Source organism: Lissotriton helveticus, chromosome 7, assembly GCF_964261635.1.
Source record: "Lissotriton helveticus chromosome 7, aLisHel1.1, whole genome shotgun sequence".
NCBI classification, from domain to species: Eukaryota; Metazoa; Chordata; class Amphibia; order Caudata; family Salamandridae; genus Lissotriton; species Lissotriton helveticus.
The window spans coordinates 652,283,197-652,303,359 of NC_136068.1; positions in this window are offsets into that span (position 1 = coordinate 652,283,197).

A 20,163-nucleotide genomic window follows, 5' to 3' on the forward strand; every position below is an offset into this window, starting at 1 on the left:
CCCCACTGCAGATGAAGTGCCTCTCAACTATGAAACCACCACGGTGACATCCGGATCTTGGCGCGTTGTGCTGCCTTCGGCCTATTCGCACATCGGTCCGCTACTGACGCCATCTCACAGGCTAATGGGGCGACCCACGCCGAGTTTCAGCATTGTAGGATGACCACACCAGTACAGCAACTTGCTAGACATCACCTCGGTGCCATCCGGATCTCGGCGCCCCACTGCAGATGAAGTGCCTCTCAACTATGAAACCACCACGGTGACATCCGGATCTTGGCGCGTTGTGCTGCCTTCGGCCTATTCGCACATCGGTCCGCTACTGACGCCATCTCACAGGCTAATGGGGTGACCCACGCCGAGTTTCAGCATTGTAGGATGACCACACCAACTTGCTAGACATCACCTCAGTGCCATCCGAATCTTGGCATCTCAACGCCTAGTGGTATCTTCCATACAAAAAATATTGTTACGCTGCCTTTGGCCCCATTCGCACATCAGTCCGCAACTTAGACATCACCTCGGTGCCATCCGGATCTTGGCATCTCAGCGCCTTGTGGTGTCAGTCAGAAAATATTGTTGTGCTGCCTTCGGCCTATTCGCACATCGGTCCGCTACTGACGCCATCTCACAGGCCAACGGGGCGCCCCACGCCGACTTTCAGCATTGTAGGATGGCCACACCAGTGCGGCAACTTGCTACACACCACCTCGGTGCCATCCGGATCTTGGCATCTCAGCGCCTTGTGGTCTCTTCTACACCGGAAATATAGTAGAAAATATTGTTGCGCTGCCTTTGGCCCCATTCACACATCAGTCCGCTACTGACACCATCTCACAGGCCAACGGGGCGCCCCACGCCGACTTTCAACATTGTAGGATGGCCACAGAAGTGCGACAACTTACTAGACACCACCTCGGTGCCATCCGGATCTTGGCGCGTTGTGAAGCTGCAGCAGCTGCAAATAAGCTTCAGACAGTGTTACAACCGCTGCTCAGAACTCTCAACTATGACACCACCTCGATGCCATCCGGATCTTGGCGCGTTGTGTTGCCTTCGGCCTATTCGCACATCGGTCCGCTACTGACGCCGCCTCACGTGCCAACGTATTTTCTCCGCATTTTATACCCTATGCCGCATAACAGGTCATGTGACTTGTTTATAAAACTTTTCATTGGTTCATTTTACTTTTGGTTTCCTAATGATGGAAGGCTTGATCATATGACCTAAAAACAACACTTTTCATTGGATGAAAACTTTTTTTTTCCCCCAAACGATGAAAGCCCCACCTTGTTTCTGGATGTTTCAGACTGAAGCTGGCGTCACCATGAGAGCACCACCATCTCGTAGCTCCGTCGTGGTCATTCCGCGAGCAATCATGGCAGCCGCTCCCCACCAGAAGCCTGCAGGAGTCGGGGCCCCCAAAACTTTTGATAAATCCTCAAGGCGGAGGGGACGCTTTCGAGAATGGGGTCCTAGACCTAGCAGACAAGCGTCCGATTTCCAAGGTGTCCCAGGGCCATTTCAGTGGACCAGGCCCAAAAAGGAAAGAGCCTGCCGCCATTTTGAGAGTCCTGTGACAGCCGCCTATCGCTGCACCGCAAGAGTGGGCGCAACTCAGCTGAATGGCGGATTTTGACACAGTGGACCAAAAGCGGACGCAATGGCAACTGAAACGGTAAAGGGGCGCCCCACTACAACAGACGAGACTCCACCTGGAGAGGCCCGTTCACGCCGCCTCCCCCGGGGCGCTCCACGCCGTTATTCGGAGCAGCATTGTAGGATACCAAAACCAGTGCGGCAACTTACTGGACATCACCTTGGTGCCATCGTTCTGCTGCCTTGGAACTATTCGCACAACAGTTTGCTACTGATGACCCACCCCCCGCGACGCCCCACGCCGTTATTTGCTGGGTGGCAACTTACTAGACATCACTTTTGTGTCATCTAGATTTCGGCGCGTTCTGCTGCCTTGGAACTATTCGCACAACAGTTTGCTACTGATCACCCACCCCCCGCGACGCCCCACGCCGGAAATCTGGACGTTGTGCTGCGTTGGGACTATTCGCACAGCCGACCGCTACTTCGTTGTTTTTCTCTAAAAATGTTTATATGTTATTACTATTTTTGTTTTCTTGTATATATTTATAAATTATTAAAGTTTTATAATCTTACTACTTTGTCGGAGTGCTATATATTTTTAATGTGACACATAATTGTAAAAACTTTGATGTACAAAGAGTCATCCCTGGAATCTTCCGCTTCACGCTCGGTCCCCTCCCCAATCACAATACAGGATGGTTTTCAGATAATAGCAACGCTTCTGCTGTGACGGATCTCATCGAGTGTGGGCCTTGATCTACTATAACTCCTTTGAAGACGGGTGATTCTTTACAGCTGTGGCCATAAACTACATCTGCAGGGCTAGCTGATAGCCTAGGACCGGCCTGGACAATCGGACACAGAGGAAAAGGAGTGTCAGAGGGTGCGGTAGTGAATAGGGCGAAAGGGAGGTGTCGGGCGGGCACAGGGTGTGATTCTCAGGGAAGAACAGCGCAGATGGGGGGAGGTTTATTACCCATGCATAAAACAGAGAGCGGGGGTGACCACTGCCTGGGGGAGATGCTTGCGAGGGTGGGGAGCCATGCTAAGGATCGACAGCGTGCACAGAGTGGATCTGGTCAAGGCATCTAAAATGGCTGCCGTGCACGACAAAAGTGTGGCATTTGAAAAAAGACAAGATGGCGCACACAATGTTTTTCAACAATTCCTGATTTCCTTCGAATCGAACGTTAACAGACGTTGGGGCATATTACCAAAGTTAAGCGATATTTATCCCTAACGATGCATTGCAAAGATTTTTTTACCGTCAGAAATTATCGCAGATAAACCTTGCTATTATCAAGGTTTATCGCAAATACGATAAAAAACGAGCGCAATGCATTAATATCGCTGAAAACTCCGCGATATTCATGCATTACCGAGCTAATGCTCTTAGCCATGTTATCCACCTCCCATTGGATAACATGGCTAAGAACTGCTCAGGGCAGCTGTTACTTTTTGGAGATATTCGCGCTTATCTCGAATATTTCCAAAAGTTGATAATAGGAGATAGCGATGTTAGCGACTGTTTCCAGTCGCTAACATCTTGGCATGCCCACTTTGCATGTCATTAGTGATAAATATCACTCACATGCAAAGTGGGGCCCAAGATGGTCGCTATCTCCTACTAGCCGTCGCTAGCTGGTGTTAGCAACAGCTACGTAATACAGATATAATTTTATCTCCGCGAAGCGGAGCGCTGTTACAGATATATATCTTGTTTTTGAACGTTAATTTCTCAAAATGCACTGAAGCACATATATTGAGACCTAGCAAAGGCACATCGGGCTACCAGTCCCTAATATTTTACCAAGTTTCGTGCAAATCCATTCAGCCGTTCGATTATTATTATTATTTATTTTTTTTGCCCCGCGGGGCCCTTTTAAAACCTCCACATCAAACCTAGGGGATCAGCGAGGATCTACTATGCCCCCTTATGGTCATTTGCCCCTTCGCTTTGGCCTCCTCTTGTCTCTCGATCCTACCGAGAGACAAGATGGCGGCCGCTACGGACTGTTTGGAATGTTTACAGACACCGGAGAGCCAATCAGCTTCGCTTCGCAAAGCTCCGTAACGCGAAAAGTACGCGAAGCGGTCCGCTGTTACAGATATATATCTTTTTTTGAACGTTAATTTCTCAAAATCCACTGAAGCACATATATTGAGACCTAGCAAAGGCACATCGGGCTACCAGTCCCTACAATTTTGCCAAGTTTCGTGCAAATCCATTCAGCCGTAAGATTATTATTATAATTTTTTTTTTTTGCCCCGCGGGGCCCTTTTAAAACCTCCACATCAAACCTAGGGGGTCAGCGAGGATCTACTATTCCCCCTTATGGTCATTTGCCCCTTCGCTTTGGCCTCCTCTTGTCTCTCGATCCTACCGAGAGACAAGATGGCGGCCGCTACGGACTTTTTGGAATGTTGACAGACGCCAGAGAACCAATCAGCTTCGCTTCACAAAGCTCCGTTGCGCGAAAAGTCCGCGAACCAGTGCGCTAACTGGTCCGCTGTTACAGATATATATCTTTTTTTAAACGTTAATTTCTCAAAATCCACTGGAGCACATATATTGAGACCTACAAAAGGCACATCGGGCTACCAGTCCCTACAATTTTGCCAAGTTTCGTGCAAATCCATTCAGCCGTTCGGGCTAAAAGTGAGGCCAACCGCCCTATGGAAAACTCAATGTTAAAAACACGTTTTGGGACCCCCCTTTTTTCTCGGCCCCCACTGGACGAACCCCCCCCAAATTTTCAAGGGCTGCTCAGAAACAAAATGTGCCATTTTCCTGAAAATTTCAGCCAATTCCGTCCACAAACGCCAAAGTTATTAGACATAGAATTTTCAAAAAACCCATAGAGAAAAAATCCTAACTATATATACCTACTGGCGACCGCCAGTAGGTAATACATATATATATGTATATATATATATATATATTCACTGAAAAAACCATAGGTTATAGACCATATATAGTTAGGAATTAGCATTTAAAAAACCTTATTTTACTCACACAAAACCATTGAAATTCCATATATAGTTAGTTGCACTAACTATATATCGCGCACCCGCAATCCACTGCTGATGATGTCACATATTACATCATTCATGACATGGTCATTGACATCACTGATGACAACATCCAGTGACTATGTTTCTGTAAAGTTAAAATATGTCTTACATATTGAAGAATGAGTGGATGTATAAGTGTCTGGACGAAGGATTTAGTAGGTGCATGACTGAATGTATGAGTGAGTGATTAAATGTGTCTCACTGAGTGCATGGGTTAGTGACTAAACTGTCTTAATTTGTGCATCATTATGTCTGTTGTTCTGTAAACTGCTGCATGTGTTGATCAGTAGCTATATGAGTAACTATATGGGTTATTGATTGATTGCCCAAGTATTTGCATGGGAGACTGAGTGTGTGTGTGGCTGGATGGGAGGTGTGTGACTCTGTACAGATCAATGTGTACTTGTATCAATGATTGTATAAGAGAGTAAGTATGTGTTAGTATATGGTTGAAAACGTAAGGTGCTCTATGTTTAACTGTATAGAGTAGAAAATGGAAGTGTGATTGATTCTTTACAGGACTGACTAGGTGTGTGAGTAACTCCATGGATGAGTGGCAGAGTGTGAGTGTCTGTATAGGTGTATGAGTGCATATGATTGTGTTGTAAACATGAGTGATTGTATGTATGAATGATTGTATGGGTGAATGAGTGAATGTCTGTGTAGACGTAGGAATCAGTGAGTACGTATGTAGTAACTAGTATTGGTGTGTCAATGGTTTCAAAAATTATACTCTGTTTTTAACACTGGGTGAAACAGAGGTTATATTAAAATGTGAGGAGATGCATTGTATTGTCACATGAATGATATCATCAGTGATGTGGTCATTGATGTCAAATGAGATGTCATCAGTGATGTCATTTGAGATGTCATCAGTGATGTCATCAGTGATGTCACTGACCATGTCATGAATGATGTAATATGTGACATCATCAGCAGTGGATTGCGGGTGCGCAATATATAGTTAGTGCAACTAACTATATATGCAATTTCAATGGTTTTGTGTGAGTAAAATAAGGTTTTTTAAATGCTAATTCCTAACTATATATGGTCTATAACCTATGGTTTTTTCAGTGAATTTCAATGGTTTTTTAATAGCAAATATCATAAGCTGTCGAATGTCAAGTACGTGGTAAGAATTTTTTTTTTCGTGTTTATGCACACTGATCTGCTTTGATTGCTGCCCCCCACCCCTCATTTCTATTAGGAGTACTCTCTCTTTGCAGATAGTGAAGGGTAGTTAACGCAGCCCTTTCCCCCTTTGTAATCCGTCGTGCCTGCTTCTCTCTCCATTTGATTGATTGTTCTCTTTGGTTCATTCTCTATTTACAAACAAGCACAGAGTCGCAATACTCTGTTTAGTCTTTGCAGATAGCGAAAAATCGTGTAAAAAAACAAAAGGAATCGAGCAAAATCAGTAGGCCACTAATGGGATCTCTTTTGACCTCGCTAAAATAGAAACATTAGGAACAACCTGTTGAAAATAGCAATGCGTATGTATATAAGCGGCGTTCATTTGTGTTCACAGTACCCCTTGTTGATTGTTTCAATCGAGCATTGAATTGTTCGAAGTTAATTCTCTTAACGATCTTCTCTACCTGCAAACGAGGAAGAATAGGAATATTCTATCTCCCTTTGCAGATAGTGAAGGGTAGGTAACGCAAGCCTTTAACACGTCGTACCTATTTCATTCCTCATTGATTGATTGATTGTCCGAACATTGACTGTTTGGGAATTAGTTCTTTTTGGAGGTATTCCCTGTTTGCAAATAAACGTAGGAAAATCTTTGCAAGTAGTGAAAGGGTACGTAATGCGGACCGTTCTCCCCCGTTGTAATCTGTCATGCCTATCTACTCCCCACTGATTGATGCACCTTTTTCACCCGGACCATTTACTAGAGATACGTCATCTGGCCCGACCAGAGAGCACCCCTAGTGAAAAGGACATATGCAATAATAACGAAGTGATCACTGTATCCTGTTAACAGAAACTTTACCATGAAACAACCTGGAAAGAAAAAAATAGGAAAACGAAAATCAGTAGGCCACTGATGAACATGAACTTTTATTAAACAACGAACAAAGAAACGATAACATAACGTAATGATAAAACCTATTAATGTCCTAGAAACAAGAAAACGTTAAAATATGCCAGTGGTGAGAGACCAGAAAAACAGTAAGAGAAACCAAATCACCCCTCGCTGTCCCACCGCCTGCCACGCCAAAAAAATCGATAGACTAGGGAAAATGCAAGTCAGTAGAACATCCACCCCCACTCTGGAAACTTCCAAGGTGGGGCAGGGTTCCGGCTACGCCCAGCCGGGAGCAGCCCATATAAGGCAGGTCCTGCTGCCACGCCTCGGCCAGGAGATCCTAACGTAGGGTGTAGCCGGAGGAGAGGCCGAGACCAGCGGGACCCGGCCAGGGGATTGCCTTTACAACGCTGAACAGTTGCAGGGGGGGGGAATGTCTCCTCGACCCTCCCCTCTCTCTCCCAGTCCGGCCGCGGTGGCCCTTGAGAGTTGCAGGTAGTCCCGCCACATGCTCTTCCGGTCCGACCACCAACGGTCGGGGGGCCGAGGCCGACGGGATCCGGCTGCAGCCGATAAACCAAGAAACCCGTTCATGGGGCCAGAGCCAGGGGCGTCCGGCCGACATCCACCGGAAGCCCGGCCCGAAGACGGATGGGACACTTCTTTCTTTTATAATGGCTGCGACAACACTGGAGGGGGATGTCTTGCACATGCCTCCGACCCCCCCCTCGTCCTCATCGCCTGGTCCGGCCATAACAAATCTCAAGCGAGACGCCGTGGGGTGCACTGGGAGGGAGAGACGGTGCGAACAGGCCTCTCCCGCCTCCCCAGGTGGAGGCTTCCCAGCTGCACCCTCAGCGCTCCAGGCGGTGGCATCCTAACAACTACAGTGCTGCACAGTTTCGGAACGACCTAGATAACGGTTCTTCCACTGTGGCCATGCTGCAACGTCTCGCCCGGCAGGGTGGAGCCCGTCCGCTCATGTGACCCCGCGATCGCCGGTAGCTGCCGAACTCTCAAAATGGCTGTCGACCTGGCAAGAGCGGGCCCAACATAAAGAAATGGCCCGGTCACTGGTTGACTCCACCACCGTAGTCCTCCACGACCTTGAAGATTCTAGAGGAGCCGCGGGAGTCTCCGACCCCCGATGGGGAATGACTGCCATGATCGCCCGTGGAGTGACGAAACTGTATCCGCGGGACGTCGGCGCTCCCATGCTGGCGCCAGCCTCACTTTGAATTACTACAATCCTGCAGACCTCACTTCCGGTGAAAGCACAGTGTGACCCGGTAGGAAAAATTATTGCACCCCCTCCCCTTTTTGACTGATAGTTCAAACCACCGATCCTTTCCTTTGCCCTTTTAACGGAACTTTGGACTGCCTCCCCCTCTTTTACATTTTCTAGAGAAAACAAAACATTAACCACTACATTAGCATAGCAGTTGACACCAGAACTGTTTTCAAATTGAAACCAACAACATCTTCAACAGAATCCTTTTTGTTTCTGCTGTGACCCTGCTACAGCACAGGCATTGTCCCCAGCAGTAATTCTGCAATGCCGGTAAGAATAGCTGTGGTGCCTACTGGACTCACTCACCCCCGCGGCTCCCCACGCCGTTTTTTGCTGGGCGGCAACTTACTAGACATCACTTTCGTGCCATCTAGATTTCAGCGCGTTCTGCTGCCTTGGAACTATTCGCACAACAGACCGCTACTGACAAGAATATTTCATTATTGGTGCTGTCAATTTCAATAAATCTATTGGATAATTAAAAAGAAATTGCCACGGTCTCTTCGTTGTTTAAATGTTTTTACTGTTTTTGTTTTGTTGTATATATTTATATGTTATTAAAGTTTTATATTCCTACTACTTTGTTGGAGTGCTATATATTTTTAATGTGACACATAATTGTAAAAACTTTGATGTACAAAGAGTCATTCCTGGAATCTTCCGCTTCAGGCTCGGTCCCCTCCCCAATCACAATACAGGATGGTTTTCAGATAGTAGGAACGCGTGTGCTGTGACGGATCACATCGGGTGTGGGCCTTGATCTACTATAACTCCTTTGAAGAGGGGTGATTCTTTACAGCTGGGGCCATAAACTACATCTGCAGGGCTAGCTGATAGCCTAGGACCGGCCTGGACATTCGGACACAGAGGAAGAGGAGTGTCAGAGGGTGCGGTAGTGAATAGGGCGAAAGGGAGGTGTCGGGCGGGCACAGAGTGTGATTCTCAGGGAAGAGCAGCGCAGATGGGGGAAGGTTTATTGCCCATGCATAAGACAGAGAGCGGTGGTGACCAGTGCCTGGGGGAGATGCTTACGAGGGTGAGGAGCCATGCTACGAATCGACAGCGTGCAGAGAGTGGGTCTGGTCAAGACATCTAAAATGGCTGCCGTGCACGACAAAAGTGTGGCATTTCAAAAAAGGCAAGATGGCGCAGACAATGTTTTTCAACACTTCCTCATTTCCTTCGAATCGAACGTTAACAGACGTTGGGGCATATTACCAAAGTTAAGCGATATTTATCGCTAACGATGCTTACCAACCAATTTTTTACCACTAAGCATCGTCAGAAATTATCGAAGATAAACCTTACTATTATCAAGGTTTATCGCAAATGCGATAATAAACGGCCGCAATGCATGAATATCGCTAAAAACTCAGCGATATTCATGCATTACCGAGCTAATACTCTTAGCCATGTTATCCACCTCCCATTGGATAACATGGCTAAGAACTGCTCAGGGCAGGTGTTACTTTTTGGAGATATTCGCGCTTAGCGCGAATATCTCCAAAAGTTGGTAATAGGAGATAGATATCTTGCATGTTGTAATGCAAGTTATTGTGGTATATGGAACTCATACCATAATCTCTCAGGAAAGCAGAAACTGATCCTTTTGGGACCGCCTAAAAAGGCCTAGGGGGTGAGGAGTACTCTACTTTGCCCCCTTTTCACGTTCCGAACTATTTTATTTTACTCTCTTCTGTAATTACACAAAATAGCAGCGATAAGATGCATCGGAGACACACAGTGAGAGAAAGGAGGCCGGAGATGAAGAAGAGATGTCAAATACACATTGGAGATAATATAGTGGCAGAAGGGAAGTAAATATGAGTAAACTTACCATGTAACATAAAAATGTTGCACTCTATACTATAAGTCTCATTTTATACTACAATCACTTCGCTACAACCTCATAAATTAAAAATAAAAACAAATAATGTCTCAAACAATTTTTGATTTCTAAATATAAATTTATTCTTCAGAATTTTCTAAATTTGAAACAACTAGTAACATGTCCTCATCAGTAATTTCCTCTTCAATCATCTCATCTGGAATCTCCTCATTAAAAGTCTGCAATGATGATTCTTGTAACTCTATGGTCTCCAAACACTCGATAAATTCGCCATCAAGAGATTGATCAAAAAAATCATTCAAGTCATCTCCTCCTTCTGACAATATTTCATTATTGGTGCTGTCCATTTCAATCAATGTAGTGGAATCATTCAAGTCATCTCCTCGTGACAATATTTCATTATTGGTGCTCTCAATTTCAATCAATGTAGTGGAATCATTCAAGTCATCTCCTCCTTGTGACAATATTTCATTATTGGTGCTGTCCATTTCAATCAATCTAATGGAATCATACAAGCCATCTCCTCCTTGTGACAATATTTCATTATTGGTGCTCTCAATTTCAATCAATGTAGTGGAATCATTCAAGTCATCTCCTTGTGACAATATTTCATTCTTGGTGCTGTCCATTTCAATCAATCTAATGGAATCATACAAGTCATGTCCTCCTTGTGACAATATTTCATTATTGGTGCTCTCAATTTCAATCAATGTAGTGGACAATTCAAAAGAAATTGCCACGGTCTCTTCATTGTGAGCCATTTTATTTTGAAATTGCTTGCTGTAAATTGCAGAAAAAAATAATCACTTTCATTTATCGTTTTTAGTAATACATAATATAAAACTAACTTCATCAAGTATTTAGTATAACAGAAGGACTGCAAATAAATAACAGAAAACATTTTTCAAATTATCTTCAAGTGTACAACATAGTTCCCCTTACAAATTAACAACTCACCTTTTTAAAAGTAGCAGAAGTGTTAGTACTGTGTAAATCAAACACCAGAAATTCACCACCAAAAATTCCTCACAAATGTACCTCAGACAGTAGTATCACAAAATGGCTGTGGTTTCCTCTCATTTGACATATATACATAACCAATTAACTTTCATCACACACAAATACAAAACCAAAGTAACATTTTAATTGGTTCTAAATTTCAACACTTTCAAATGTGTTTTCCCCATGCAATTTTCCATAGGACATTTACATACGTCTACAGCCTGAATGGCTGAACGGAATTACACCAAACTTGGCAAAATGGTACATCAAACCTAAGAGGTCAGGAAGGATCTACTATGCCCCCTTATGGTCATTTCCCCATTCGCTTTGGCCTCCTCTTGTCTCTCAATCCTACCGAGGGACAAGATGGCGGCCGCTACGGACTGTTTGGAATGTTGACAGACGCAGGAGAACCAATCAGCTTCGCAAAGCTCCGTAACGCGAAAAGTACGCGAAGCGGAGCGCTGTTACAGATATATATCTTTTTTTCAACGTTAATTTCTCAAAATCCACTGGAGCACATATATTGAGACCTAGCAAAGGCACATCGGGCTACCAGTCCCTAATATTTTGCCAAGTTTCGTGCAAATCCATTCAGCCGTTCGATTATTATTATTTTGTTTTTTTTTTGCCCCGCGGGGCCCTTTTAAAACCTCCACATCAAACCTAGGGGGTCAGCGAGGACCTACTATGCCCCCTTATAGTTATTTCCCCCTTTGTTTTGACCTCCTCTTGTCTCTCGATCCTACCGAGAGACAAGATGGCGGCCGCTACGGACTGTTTGGAATGTTGACAGACGCCGGAGAACCAATCAGCTTCGCTTCACAAAGCTCCGTTGCGCGAAAAGTCCGCGAACCAGAGCGCTAACCGGTCCGCTGTTACAGATATATATCTTTTTTTAAACGTTAATTTCTCAAAATCCACTGGAGCACATATATTGAGACCTACAAAAGGCACATCGGGCTACCAGTCCCTACAATTTTGCCAAGTTTCGTGCAAATCCATTCAGCCGTTCGGGCTAAAAGTGAGGCCAACCGCCCTATGGAAAACTCAATGTTAAAAACACGTTTTGGGACCCCCCTTTTTTCTCGGCCCCCACTGGATTTGAGATGTCATCAGTGATGTCATCAGTGATGTCATTTGAGATGTCATCAGTGATGTCATCAGTGATGTCACTGACCATGTCATGAATGATGTAATATGTGACATGATCAGCAGTGGATTGCGGGTGCGCGATATATAGTTAGTACAACTATATATGGAATTTCAATGGTTTTGTGTGAGTAAAATAAGGTTTTGTAAATGCTAATTCCTAACTATATATGGTCTATAACCTATGGTTTTTTCAGTGAATTTCATTGGTTTTTTAAAAGCTAATATCTATAGCTGTAAAATGTATTCTTCTTTAAATCCAAAAATATATTTTTTATGTTTATTAATAATTTTTTTTAAATCTTTTTTTTGCTTCGCTCCCGGTCCGCGAACCGGAAAGCTTTCCGTTAGCTCAAATTGATGCCGCGACCCGGTCCGCGAACCGGTAAGAAATCAACATAGTGACGGTATTGCGTTGCCGCGTAATGCGTCTTATGACGTACTGCGTTAGCGCACCCGGAAGTGCCCCGGGGCGCGGACCGAGGCGCGAAACGCAGCTCCCCGGAAGCGATCCGCGGCGCGTCGCGAAAGCGCGACGTATCGCGTTGCCGCGTAATGCGTCTTGTGACGTAACGCGTTGGCGCACCCGGAAGTGCCCCGGGGCGCGGACCGAGGCGGAAGCGCAGCGACCCGGAAGCTAACCGGGGCGCGTTCCGCAGCGCGTAACATGAGCGTGAGAGGTCATGTGACTTGTTAATAAAACTTTTCATTGGTTCATTTCACTTTTGGTTTCATAATGATGTAAGGCTAGGTCAGGTGACCTAAAAATAACACTTTTCATTGGTTGAGAAGTATTGTTTTTCCCAAATGATGAAAACCCCTCCTTCTTTCCTCACTCTGACTTTCATCATTGTGAGAGGAAGACCTTTATTACTATATCAGAAATGGCTTCAGTAGTTGCTTCAGCTGGTGCACCCCCACCACCACCTCCACCTCCTCATGGGAAGAGAGGACCACCTCCCCAGGTCTTGACCAACACAGAGGAGGAAGAGGAAGAAATGGAGGAAGAGGAGGGAGAAGAACCACAGTTCTTAGAAGAGGTGCCCCGGGTTTCCCATAAGAAAGCCAGTTTCATCTGGCAGTTTTATTCAATCCCTCCTGGCCAAAAAAAAGTGAATGCGAGGTATGTCACCTGCCTCATCTGCAAAGAAAAATTATCCAGAGGGACGGATAAGAAATATAGTTATGGGAACCATACTATGCATAGGCACATGACCAGGAAGCATCCACTCAATTACAGCCGGGCGGAAATACGGGATTTGCAGGAAAATCCAACATCAACTCCTGTGGCCAGATCAAGAATATCAATTTCATTGACACCAGCAGAGGCACGGGAAACTGTGCCAAACATACAAGAAAATGTTGGCCACATGAAACACACTTGTATGCACTGTGGTGCGTTGATAGCATGTGGCAATATGAGTATAAATGCACTCAACCTGGCGTATGAACACCATGATTGCCCTAACCGCCCCCAGTAATTTTTTTTTTGCTCCTGTTGAGCCCTTTTCAACGCCTGTTTTTTGTTGTTTCCCCCCCCCCAAAAAAAACCAAAAAAAATATAAAATCGTTCAAAAAATACAAAAAAAACAAAAAAAATTAAAAAAATAAAAAAAAATAAAAAACAACAAAAATATTTAAAAAAAAGTTATTTTCAGAACTACCTTCCCTTTCAAAAAAAATTGCTAGAATGTTTAGCACTCTGGCAAGCTCTATTTCTTTTGGTTCGCTTCCTGGTTAGCTTCCCGGTACGCGGACCGGGAGCTAACCAAAAAAAAAAAAAAAAAAAAAGAGTAAGTATAAGGAAAGTAAACAGAGAGTGATGTTAAAAGAAAGACAGCTATAGGGAGTAAAGAAGAGATACTGTTTAATAGATCTATTTACCGAAGAAAAGACGGAAGAGGGTATAATTGTGAAAAACAAAATAGATAACGAAGTGAAAGAAAAAAAAAGAGAGTATAACATTAACAAAGAAGAGTTTCTTAGAGAATGTGAGTGAATGTTCAAAATAAGATTAAAACATGAGGAATAACAGAGAGAAAAAATAGAAAACAGAAAACAAAAAATAACAGAAAAAGATTAATTGAAACAGCAAAGAAATGTAAGTAACATAGAGCCATATCATCAACATAGGCAATAAAAGTTTTGCAGCTTTTATTGGCAGAAATGTGTCGCTAAAGCTGCTTTTGCGGCAGAAAACTGCTGCTAAAACCACTTTTGCACCAGTTTTCTGCCAATAAAAAGAGCAATCATTTTATTGGCTGTGTTCATAATATGCCCCTTAGTGTGCTTCAACTACACAGAGAAAGCATTATGAACAAATAGTGATACAGTGATCAGTCAAAGACACTAAGAGTAATAGAGACGGAGTGAGTGAACAAGAGTGAGGAACTATGAGAAGAGAGGGACTGAGAAAAAGAGTGGAAGGAGTTGAGTAAGTAGGTAATAGAGAAAGGAATGAGGGAAGTAGCAAAGGCAGGAAACTGAGGGTTAAAGAAATGAAGCAGTGGAACTAATAGAAGTTAAATGTGATAGAAATGTAACGAAAAGAGTACAAAACATTTACCTTATAATTGTCGTTAAATTACTCACTTTTTGTTTTTATACTTTCAATCTGTGAAAGAGAGAACAAACATTTGAAAAATATTAAAACATGTATTTAAAAATTACAAAAGACAAGGGAAAAGATTGAAGGACAAACAGTTTTTCAACAACTTTGACACTTACAGAAGCTTCTGCTTCTCCAGGCCCCCTACACAGTCCTAAAGATATACATTTTAAACTAACAGTATCTTGATGCAGATGAAGTGAGGCCTATCTTAAAACATGGTGCATCTTTTACATTGCTGTTGTCTCAGAAAAGTGTCGCAAGACACTAACATTTTATATGATTGCTTCAGGATGCCAATAAGATGTGTCCTATCCAGAGGTGTGTTTGAGGTGAGGCCTACTCAGGGTTGCAGATGAAATTTCGAGTTGTTGAAGAGAATAGAGGACATAATACATGTGAAGGTCTACCAATGAAGTGAGTCATGTCCACTGCACTCTTGAACAAAGTCCAAACCTCCTATGTTTCCCTGGACAGACCTAAACTTGATCTGCACAATGTGATTCGTAATGATAGGAAACACAGGTGATGTAAATGAAATACGTGCAATTTATTTTGCTCATTTCACAATCACATCACTTGTGTTTCCTTTGCTTAGGTATCTCATTGTGCAGATGTAGTCCAGCATATGAAAGAATACGCAGAAGTGCAGCACTGCATGCAACAACTTTGACACTTACAGAAGCCTCACCTTCTCCATGCCTCCTACAAAGTTCTACATATACATCATAAATGCAAACAGTACAGAATTAATTATACATGCTAAATGGTTTATTTTTGCTGTTCTCAGAATGTATCAAAATTCACTAAAAACAGTGACTTGAAGGTATTCATCATATAACAGCGGGGAAAAAAAAACACAATCAAAATGATTGTGTTTAAAAAACCCATACAACATAACAAATCAGAATTCAGAACTCCTTAAAGTTAACTTACTTTCCATGACGTCAAAGGATGTCCTATGAACAGCTTACACTCTGTTGTGCTGTTATTACTTTCAGCCCGCCACTTTCTGAAAGAAAATCTCCATCGTTTTTAAAAACATGTTACATGCAATAAATGACTTCTTGCTCTCTACCACAAGTTTCCACAAGGCCAAATCTTGTCAGAGCCATTTATAACTCTTGGATTTCTTGTAAGCCAATCCCGTCATTTGGCATTTCTGCAACTTTCAGAATTAAAATGTTGAAGATCATTTTCACAATCCTGGAATAGTAATATCTTCCCCTTCTTGCTCAGTCATGTTCTACATTTCCTATGACACTGATACTGCTTACTATGAAGCAGACTTACACTACCTCTATGACTACTACAATTATTTAATTCTCTACATCACTTTCAATCACAAAGCAATGTAAAACAGTAGACAGCATTGCAGACTTACATTCCCTCTACTCTATGTTTTGATTGGCTGCTTCAATTAGCTTATAAAAAGAAATAGTTTTTCTGAACTCATTCAAAGTGCACCTATTTCTCCATGACGTCCAGTCTTATGGTTAGAAGTTATGTCTCTGAACTACACTTATCCTCAAGGCCAAATTGTGTAGGAGCCATTAGAACTTCTTGAAATTCCACAGAGCACATCCCGAGATTATTTCCCTAAAATTTTGGTTTTAAAAACACCAGGTAAGAGTTTTTAAGGTCATACGGCAATTTTTTTTTTTTAAATTAATACAGAATCATTGCAGAATGACCAGCCATTTCTAGACTTTAAATAAGCTGTGTAATGTCCTGATGTTATTGAAGGGCCGCCATGATATATAATTGCTGCAGTTACAAAAGTCCTTCCTGATATTGACAACTGCGAAGCTACAAAATTTTTAATTAAAGTTGTCAATTTTGTTCCATCAGGCCTACATCGTTGGAACATTAAAATGACATTGTGGAGTGTGGGGGTGTGCGGGCCGGAATAACAGGCGTGGAGGCCGGATGTATTGTGCTATGGTTAGCACGAGTTTTATTATATATAACAAAGTCAAGCTCTTGGGCACGGTGTTTAGGCACAGTCCTTGTGGGTCGGGATGGTTCCTAGTGAGGAGGGTCCGCAGGTGAGAACACAGGCAGGATGTCCACTGCAGGGCTGGTGTGCTTCTTCCGGGTTGCGGGCCTTGGGGCGTCCCTCGGAGATAATGGAAAGAGACACAGGGCAGTTAGTTCCAATAGACACGGAACTCGGTCGACTGACACCGGCACCGGGAGTGTGAGGGCGGAAATAGATCGTGAGGGAGGGCGGTAGGGTAGGGGAAGAAGGGAAAGATAAGACAGGATGTAGGGACAGGGTGAAAAAGGGGGGTGTGGGGTGGACGATAATGTACAGTGGAGGGTGTTTATAATATACAGTGGTGTGTGCGTGACTTCTGTGCATGCGGTAAAGATTTACACTAATTACACTATCTACACGGGGAGGGGGAAACACGGAGAATGGTAACAGTTTACTCACGTGCCCCGCCGTAACTCTCATCCGAGTTACGGCCGCTTTCCAGCCACCTCCTGAGGATGCCACCAGTCCTCGCACCAAACGTCTTCCTCTTCCTCCTTCGCTCGCCTCGTCATCTCTCCTACAGACTCCGCTGTCGGTCCTCCGCGTCTCGCCAACTCCTGCCACGAGTCCACCGCTGGGAACCCTGTCTCCTCGGCGTCGCTGGCTTTTCTATCATCTGACCGGGTTCCTGGAAAACAGCTTCCGGGGTCAGGCGGGGTCACTTCCGGTCCGTCGGTAGCCGGCGCACTTCCGGGGTCAATCCAGGTCGCTTCCGGTCCGCTGTGTTCCGGTGATGCTGTCGGCGCCTGCAGGGAGACAGAGAGAGGTGTAGCCGGTTTTGGCTGTGGGTTAGTGATGCCGCCCGTATGGGCGTTCCTACAGTAGCGCTGAGCCCGGGAGGGAAGGGGCGTCCCTTTACAGACATACTGGCCATATGTTCGTATAAATAATGTGGACATCATTTCAGATTTACATTGGCTACACTCCATGTTGTGATCAGCTGCTTTTACTAGCTTATTAAAGGAGACTGATTTACTGTCTGGCAAAGTTAAATATATAAATCTTTCTGAGTCTACACTAGTAGTACTTGATACCATACAGTTCTCGCAGTCATGCTGCCATTGATAAGAAAGCCCAAACAGCTGATCTACATCTACACCTTCATCATGCAATACATCAAGCATATACATTAAAAACTCCTGACAATCTTGCTGAATATTTTGAGAGAATTGTGTTTGGCCTGAACATCTGTCTAACAGATTTCGAATTTCAGACACACTTTCTATGTTTGTTCTATCAGTGCTACATTTCTCTAACACAGAATTTAACAAACTGCAAAATCTTTGATCAGAATTGACCACAATCTCTTCTTTTACATTTTCTAGAGAAAACAAAACATTAAACACTACATTAGCATAGCAGTTGACACCAGAACTGTTTTCAAATTGAAAACCAACAACATCTTCAACAGAATCCTTTTTGTTTCTGCTTGTAATTTTAGGTTCATCGACTTTTCGTCTTTTTGCTACAACCTCCCCAGTATTGGTCACATTTCTTCCTTTCCGGCCTACCACACGTTTCTCAAACAAAGGATGCTGAGGCAAATGTGGCGCATACTCTCTTCTTAACCTATTGTATTCCTTAACACAATCTAGATCCGCACAAATGTTTGTGACATCACACTCAATCAAGTACAATACCGATAAAGTTCTAACTCGTGACAATGCCACATATGCCATACCCTCCTTGAACACAGAACTGCCAATATTCACCAATGCACAGTCTACACTTAAACCTTGCGATTTATGGATTGTCACCGCATATGCCAAGCAAACAGGAAACTGCTTACGGCGAACATATAAGTCTTTTACAAGCAAAAATCTAGCAGAGCAACGACCAATTAGCTGTACTTCCTCAATGCCATCAAATTTAATTTTTAAAAATTCAATTCCATCTCTATTTCTGTATTTTACAAAATCAACAACATTACCCATTGATCCATTTACCAGACCTCTTTCAACATGTAAATTCCTTCTTAAAATTATACGGCAGTTCAAGCACACATTCAGAGTCTTTTCAAAACCTGCAGTTTTAGATATACTCTTCTCTAATGAATCCAATTTTGTTTTCAGATTCTCAGACAAAATAATTGTTGATCCCATATGCTCTACTCTGTCAATAGCTTCCAGTTTCACAATCTCTTGCTTTTCTAAATGCAACATTTTGTTGTTGAATTTGGCACATTCTGCAAGAGTTGGCATCAAACATATTCCAGATTTCTTATCAGTAATTTTCTGAAAAATATTCTCAGGCACAACATCTTGTTCTCGATATAAATGTGACATTAATCGTGCATGTAAAGCTTCTTTCCCATGCTCGGTCACTTTTCCAATTCTAACATCTTGTAGAATAGTCTTGTAAACTTCATCCTTCGCCTGACGCATATTTTCATGCAGTTCAGCATAATTGAAGTTTAACCATATATTGACGTTGCCAATGCTGCCTAGGCACTTCCTGGTATCTTCATGCGTGAGCATTTTGAACACAGGTTGCCCTTTCACTGGTGTCAGCTGCAAAAGATCTCCGAAAACAATGATGTGTTTGCCACCAAATAACACATCATACTCTGTTTTGAGAACTTCTTGCATTCTCAAATGCACAAAGGCAAGCATGACATTGGAAACCATGCTTACTTCGTCAATGATAAGAAGTTTCATTTTCCTCAAGATTCTTGAAACTTCAAAACAAGCATCTCCAGATAGCTTGTGATATTGTAATTTGTTGTCATGCTCCACTGGCAGCATCAGTAAACGATGTAAAGTAATCCCTTTAATGTTATGTGCTGCCAGTCCAGTTGGAGCGGTGACAACACAAGACAGCGATGACTCTGTCCTTTCCTGCAAATAGCATGAAAATGCTTTAATGAGGAAACTTTTTCCAGTTCCCGCTTCTCCACTCACGTACAGTCGGACAGGCTTCAACGACGTACATGAGCACTCTTTCTTGTCATGACTTAATCCATGATCAATTTGCATGGTAACTTCGTCATATATTTTCCTCTGCTCAACGTTGAGTTGTCTTTCCAACTCTTCTAAGTTAACCGCATCCTCCTGAGCATGTGCCATGGCTCTTTCCACTTCATTCATAGCAGTGGCAGCTTTATTTTCGATAACAGGTCCTCCTAGTGGATCCTGACTCAATGAAGCAGAACTCTGACTGTCCTGAGAACTGTCTCTGGCAATCTCGGCTGCAATCGTTGCTTCCTGCTCAATTTCCGCATTCAACATTTCTACATATTTGGGAAAAGCAGGACATTCTATGGTCTCCTTGGCAGCATTGAAAGAGTCTTCGTAACAGAGGAAATCTCCAAGCAGTTCCTCTTCTGCACGCCAAGGCTTGAAAAGTTGCAAAAGTGCTAAATAGAAAAACTCCTTTTTTTCAGGAGATTCGCCACTCAATTTTCGATGGTTTACCAAGTGGCATTTTCTTTGCTTGACCAGACATCCCTCACTTCCTATTACAGCATACACTCCTTTCTCAGTATCTTCTTTGATGTTCCTCTTGAATATGT